Source organism: Pipistrellus kuhlii, unplaced genomic scaffold (genome assembly GCF_014108245.1).
Source record: "Pipistrellus kuhlii isolate mPipKuh1 unplaced genomic scaffold, mPipKuh1.p scaffold_m20_p_1, whole genome shotgun sequence".
NCBI classification, from domain to species: Eukaryota; Metazoa; Chordata; class Mammalia; order Chiroptera; family Vespertilionidae; genus Pipistrellus; species Pipistrellus kuhlii.
The window spans coordinates 80,466,039-80,473,888 of NW_023425404.1; positions in this window are offsets into that span (position 1 = coordinate 80,466,039).

Consider the following 7,850-nt stretch of genomic DNA (forward strand, 5'->3'; position numbering starts at 1 on the left):
CTGACTAAGGAACAGTGAGAGAAAAGACAGCTTCCAAGGACGCAGAATGCCTTAGTCCATCAGCCACTGATGGATAAGTATACAGAAGTATACTTCCCAATGAACTTGTATAAAGGGTATTGGGTAATAACTGCTATTTTCTGTTCTCATTTAGAATTCTGCTAGATGACTGCTATATTCAGAAAAGTGATGGCAGTAGTTGTGTTACAGTTATGTGGGCCCGTTTGTGGAGAAATGCATCTCTAGGTTAAATGGTAACATTGTTATTTGTTTTTTAACTGAATTTCCATTGGTATGTTGCATTAGCTCAATATTTATCAAGCTCTGACTAGATGCCAGGCCCCAGGAAACTCTTCCATATGCCAAAACAATCACAAATATTCATTCAACAAGCACTTACTGAATACTTACTCAAAGCTAAAATATGTGTTAATTATTAACACAACTCTTGGCTTCGCTATTTTTTTTTTAATTATTGAGGTACAATTGACATGTGACATTCCATTCAAGTGTATAAATAATGATTCAATATTTATATACATTATAAAATGACCACCACAATAAGTCTAGTTAACATCTGTCACCATACATAGTTATGAAATTTTTTGCTGTGAAGAGAACTTTTAAGATCTACTTCCTTAGCAACTTTCTAATACCACTTTCTTCTCTCATTTTGCCCACCTCTCACCCTCTCCCTCTGGGAACACTAATCTGTTCTCTGTATCCATGAGCTTGCTTTTTTTTTCTTCTTGTTGTTTTTGTTTTAGATTTAATATATAAGTAAGATCACATGGTATTTTTCTTTCTCAGTGTGATTTATTTCACTGAGAATAATGTCCTCAAGTTCCATTCACATCACAAATAGCAAGATTTAATTTTCTTATTGCTGAGTAATATTGGTGTGTGTGTGTGTGTGTGTGTGTGTGTGTGTGTGCGCGCGCGCTCAGATATCATTTTGAATTTGTGTTTTGGATTTCTTAAAATAAATATTCAGAAGTGGAATTGCTAGGTCATATGGTAATTCTATTTTTACTTTTTGAGAAAATCCACACTGCTTTCCACAGTAGCTGCACCAATTTACATTCCCACCAAAAGTGCACAGTTTCCTTTTCCACATCCTCACCAGTACTTATTTCTTCTCTTTTTTATAATAACCATTCTAACAAGTGTGAGGTGATGCTTCATTGAGGATTTTCATTTCCCTTTGATTAGTGATTTTTGAGCATCTTTTCATGTGCCTGTTGACCATCTATCTGCTTTCTTTAAAAAAACGTGTACTCTGGCCAAAACCAGTTTGGCTCAGTGGATAGAGCATTGGCCTGCGGACTGAAAGGTCCCTGGTTCAATTCCGGTCAAAGGCATGTACCTTGGGTTGCAGGCACGTTCCCAGTAGGGGGTGTGCAAGAGGCAGCTGATCGATGATTCTCTCTCATTGATGTTTCTAACTCTCTATCACTCTCTCTTCCTCTCTGTAAAAAATCAATAAAATATATATTTTTAAAAAATGTCTACTCTGATGCTCTGTTCACTTTTTAATGAAATTGTTTGGGGTTTTTGTTTGGGTTTTTGTTTGTTTTGGTTTGTTTTGCTACTGTATGAGTTCTTTCTATATTTTGTATATTAACCCCTTATTAGATATATGATTTGCAAATATTTTCTCCCACTTAGTAGGCTGCCTTTTTATTTTGATGATAGGGGCCATAGCTTGTTAATCTGTAAACATTTCTAGAGTTTCTTCCTGTTAAAAATTTCTCTTTGATTGGTTTTATTGCTTATTTATAAATAGTTTTCTTTCATCTATAAACTTCACAAATCCAAATTCATGACTGTGATTTGTCCTGACTCTAAATTATGCATTGTAAAGGTCACCAGATGTTTCAGTTCTGACCACTGGAGCCTGCCAGCATTGAGAATAGAGATAAGCGTTAACTGGATTTTAAACACATGCTTGCAAATTACTGCAAACCTCAGATACAATAAATAAATGACAAGCGAATCAAGATCCTTAGAATATTCCTGTCAAACTTCTTTCCCACTTAATAGTGGCAACATAGTCAGTATTCCTACAGAAATGGGCTCTCCTTTTGAGGCGTATGCTCAAGGCTAAAAGTAGCTTTGTTGGTACCTCATACCTGAATTATCTGTCTTCCAGTTACAAATATTTGGCCATTGACAGGAGCCAATCATTTTAAGCCTACTAGATTTCTGGTTTTCCTTATTCTGGGAATGTGCAGTTGGATTAAATTATGGAAAAAGTCATGCCACAGACATTTTCCTTTCAAGAAGTTAAGTTCTTGAGTTCAGCCACAGTGCAAGTTCCTTCTGCATTTATCTTGGACAAAAAGAAATTGAAAATGGCTATAACATGACCTGCTGACATATGAAAGTAAAATGGGAAAGGTTTGCAAAGATGATGGCAACAAAAATGGTTTACAAATATTTTCACATTTGTCGGGGGAAATGGAACAATGAGAAAGACTGACCATGAACACATGCACGTGCACACACACACACACACACACACACACACACACACACACACACTGGTTCTCCTAGTGTTAGAGCACAACTGACAGGAATTCTTTGAGAGCCACAAAGTTTAGTAAATGCGTGTTTCATAGAGTAACCAATGCTATCCCACTGTCCTGAACCATGCCAAGGTTTTCGAGTGTTTGGAACACTGAAGAACTTTCTTTATGTATATGGTAAATGTGAAAAAAGTCAAGAAATAAGAACAGTAAGGAAGATCCAGTGCAAAATTAACATGGCATGAAAATACACAAAGAACTCATACTCTACGTGTGTGTCTCCAGGCAGGGCAGAATGCCCTAGAGGGTGAGCTGTCTAATCAGAGTGAGCAGGCTCAAAAGTGGCAATTCTTAGCACTCTAGAAATCTCAGATTCCTTTAAGAATTATTTCAGATTTAGAGTTTATCCCCAGAAAAGTGCTCATTAGTATCCCCATTTTGCATACAATTATAGATTTTCATATCTCCCAAAGCCTTGGTCTGAGAATTATATCCAATGACTTAAAGTCACTGCTGCTGTGATCACCATCAGGATGATGAAGTCTAAGTTTGATTTGTGTCATGGCTGGTTGTTCCATGTAGGTAAATGTATAAGGTTAGCAGCTTGAATATTTATACGTGCACTCTACGGCTCTTGTGACCTCATCTCATTTTACATGGCCCCAGAAAAGAGAGGTAATAATGTATCCATTCATTCCTTTTAGTCTATTGCACTATTTGGAAGTTTAGATGGTACAGAATATTACCAATGTGGTTGCATTTTATTTTTTAAAAATTAAGATCAGACTATATATTAGAGTTAACTATATTAGAAGTTAAATGGTTAAATGTATTAAAATGTGGCCTTTAAATAATAGAATTTCCACAATAATTTGTAATGAGAAAAAGTGATTTTGAAAATCTTTTGTGACTTGTTTGCTGAGTTTTTCACTGACAAAGTAGTTAAAATGTTTGTTAGATTTGGATATGTTTTTTTTTTTTTTTTAAATAATAAAAACAAATCCACTATGTGTGGTTTTCCCGACATCACTACACATTTCTTTCCTTTCCCCTCCCCCCCTCACCCTAGGATATTTTTCCACTAATTTTTAGAGAGAATGGAAGGTAGCAAGGTAGCGAGGAAGGGGGAGAAAGAAAGAGAGTGAAACATGGATGTGATGGAGACACATCATTTAGTTGCCTCCTACACATTCCCTGACCTGAGCCTGGAATTGAGTTATGTGCCCTTGACCAGGAATCAAGCTCGTGATTTTTAGGTCTTGAGAAAAACTGGCTAAGGCAATGCATTGCTTCATTCTCAGCAGACACTGAGTGTCCTACAACTTAAATCAAATGACATATCCCACAGATTAAGGGCTCAGTCCCAAAAGATTGCCCTCCAGTTTGGGAGCCAATCACAAGTACAGGTTGTTTGGGTGCTTCTGACCAATAAGCAATAAATCAGAAGCACTCACATCCCACTCTTTGGATTGGATTAATTTGGTAGAGTGGTTCATAAAACTCTAAGCTGAAAACCAGTTTAGTTACCAGATTCCTGGTTTATTTCAAAGGATGCTAAAGGATATGAGTGAACAATCAGATGAAAAGATACATAGGACAATTGTGTAGGTCTGGGAGTTTTGTCCCTGCGGAGTTTGGGGTGTGACACCCACCCAGCATAAGAATGCATTTTAGTTCACTAACCCAGGAGTTCTCCAAACCCCCTTGTTTTTGGTTTTTATGGCAACTTCAGTACCTTCCACAATTGATTAAATCATTGGGTATTGATGATTGAATTCAAACTCCAGCCATTCTCCCTTCCCTAGAAATTGGGAGTGGGGCTGAAAATTCCAACCTTCTAGTCAGATGTTGGTTTCCCTGACAAACAGGCCCCATCCTTAGGTGCTTTCCAAAAGTCACTTCCGCTTAACATAAACTCAGGAGGGGTTGAAAGGGGCTTGTTATGAATATCACTCATCACTTAGGAAATTCCAAGAGTTTAGAACCTCTCTTCCAGAAATGGAGGGCAAGGACCAAGAATATATTTCTTATAAATCACAATATCACACATATTTGCTTGTTTTCTATTGTAAGTGGCTATCAGTGGTAAAAAAAAAAAAAAAAATAGACTTTATGTTTTGAAATAATTTTAGATTTACAGAAAAGTTTCACAGATAGTATTCTCCATACACCCTTCACCCAGCTCCCCCAGCATTACATATTCAATAGTACATTTATCAAAAACAAGAAATGGATGTCATTGCAATGCATTAACTACAGGCTTTACTCAGATTTCACCAGTTTTTCTAATATCCTTTTTCTATTCCAGTATACATTTGTCACTTTATCTCCTTAATCTCTTCTTTATGACTGACATTCGAATGGTACAAGTCAGATATTCCATAGAATGTCCTTCATTTGGTGCTTGATTTAACGTTTTCTAATAATTAGATGGGGCGTGGGGTGGGGGGCACAGCAGGGAAATGCTCCTGTCATCATATTATATGATGGGGTACATTACATGACTTCATCACTGGCTAAGGTGGGGTCCACTGGGTTTCTCCACTTAAAGTTACGATTTTTCCCTTTCCATACTCAGTCTGTTGGAAGCAAGTCACTAAGTCCAGGCCCTACTCAAAGAAGGAGAGTTAAGCTCCATTTCCTGGAGAGGGGATTGGCTACCTACATTATTCAGAACTAGAGGCCTAGTGCATGACATTGTTGGGGAGGGCTCAGCCCTTTCACAGTCTGAGACCCTTCATGGGATGTCTGACTGCCAGCTTAGATCCTTGGGAAATGGGCCTAGGCCTGCAGTTGGACATCCCTCTCACAGTCCAGGACCCCTCCTACTTACTGCCCTCCTGCTTGCTGCTCCTTAGTGCTGCCGCAGAGGTGGAAGAGGCTGCTGCCACCACAGCTGCGCTTGCCAGACATGAGCCCGGCTTCCGGCTAAGTGGTGCTCCCCCTGTGGGAGTGCACTGACCACCAGGGGCAGATCCTGCATTGAGTGTCTGCCCCTGCTGGTCAGTGCCCATCATAGTGACCAGTCATTCTGGTCATTCCACTGTAATGGTCACTTAGGCTTTTATTATATAGATTCTTCTTCCTATATTTATTTATTCATATCAGTGAGTACTCATGATATTTATTTTATTCTCTATACTACTAGTGTCCCAGTGTACAAAATGTGTGCATGGTGGGGGCGTTCCCTCAGCCCAACCTGCACTCTCTTCAATCGGGACCTCTTGGGGGATGTCCAACCACCGGTTTAGGCCCTATCCCACAGGGATCAACCAATGGTAGGACATCCCTCTCTCAGTCTGGGAACACTGGCTCCTAACTGCTCACCTGCCTGCCTGCCTGATTGCCCCTAATTGCCTATGCCTGTTGGCCTGATCACCCCTAATTTCCATCCCCTGCCAGCCTAATCTCATCCCCAACTGCCCTTCCCTGCTGTCCTAGTAGCCCCCATCTGCCCTTCCCCCTGGCAAGCCTAACTGCTCCTGACAACCTCTGTCTTGGCCCCCACCACCATGGCTTTGTCCAGAAGGAAGTCAGACATCCAGAAGACAGCCAGTTGACCCAGTCTAATTAGCATATTACCCCTTTAGTAGTATAGACAGATTATATATGATAGGATTGCTTAAATGGGGAGGGAGGAGCCTTTTTCATCAGGGGAACTCTTGGCAGACAAAAATACATAATCCTTATATCTGGACTGATAGCCAGCCATATGCACTATACTGCCAAACTGGTCATTAAAAACTTGAACCTCTTTCTTACACCTTACACCAAACAGCTGTTGCCCTTAAAACTCCTCCTCAGCCCCCACCTTAGGTCCTGCCTTCCCAGTTTACCCAGATCAGGTTTTGATTGGTCAGTTTCTATGCCAGTCAGCATCAAAAGCTCCACCTCCTAGGAAGCCATTGGCTCCTGGCACTTCAACCAGATTTGGTTCTGATTGGTCAGCTTCAATGCCAGTCAGCATCTCCAGGCCTATTTCTGGGCCTGATCAAAGAGGTGGGGCTGATCAGCAGCCCCAGTGGAGGCCTGAGAGAAAGAGGCAGGGTTACTGGCCAGGCCCCAAGAGAAAGAGAGAGGCAAGGGCTGATCAACAGCTGCCACGGAGGCTACAGATCAGACCCTGATCTTCTCTCCAGGCCTCTGTTCAGGCTTGATCTGCATCCATCTTGGCAGTCAGTGCTGGGATATGGTGCTGCAGTGGTGTGCAGTCAGTGCTAGGTCACCACGGCAACCCAGGACTGACTTCTGGTCAGTCAGCCATTGGTCATTTTGGATGTTACAACCCTGGGTTTTTATATATTAGGATAGTTACTCATTTTGTCCAAGTTCTGAAATTAGCCAATTTTCCATGGAATCCAGGTTTTCTTTATTGTAGAATCTATAATAATAAAAGTGTAATATGCTAATTAGACCTGATAGTCAAACAACCTTCTGGACATCATTCCTGATGTCCTTCCAGGGTGAGGGGTGATCAGGCAGGCAGGTGAGCAGTTAGGGGTGAATAGGGAGGCAGGAGAGTGGTTTGAGGTGATCAGGCAGGCAGGCGAGCGATTAGGAGCCAGCAGTCCCAGATTGCGAGAGGGGTACTCTATTGGCACTTGTAGTGGGATCAAGCCTAAACTGGCAGCTGGATATCCTTCTAGGGGGGTCCAGATTGCAAGAGGGTGCAGGCCAAGTTGAGGAACATCCCCCATCCCCATGCATGAATTTCATGCACCGAGCCTCTAGTACTGCTATAAGCATGATCTGGGTACTGTGTCTATGATTACTGAGTGTCATATCTTCCAGGAACCCTCAGAAAATAGTTAAAAAATAAATTGATATATATCGACCCATGTATACATATATACCTATATTATTTCTTTATCTATCGAAGATAGGAGATAGACATGTATATCTCTATTTGACAAGTATAAGATATATCTATCAAAGATATCAAAGACAAAGAAATAAATATATGTGTTTGTGTATATATATGCATATGTGTATCTATATGAAAATAGAGATAGGTAGGTAATAGATAGATAATCTGTGAATCTAATCCAGCATCATAGGTTCATTCTAGCTTCCTTTTTTTTTTCTTGTCACTTCTTCCTTTGATAGTGTGAAATCTGGTTCCCATTATCCACATTATTTACTCATTCATTTAAACTTAGTATACATGTAAAGTAGTTTCAAAATTTCTAACTCCTACATTTGTGAAAATGAATTTACTAACTAAACTGTAGTATTGGTACAGTTTTTTTCATCTTAGACTTAAATATCCAGTCAAAGCATTATTGTCCAAAGTTATCTAGATCAGTGATCCTTTCACCATTC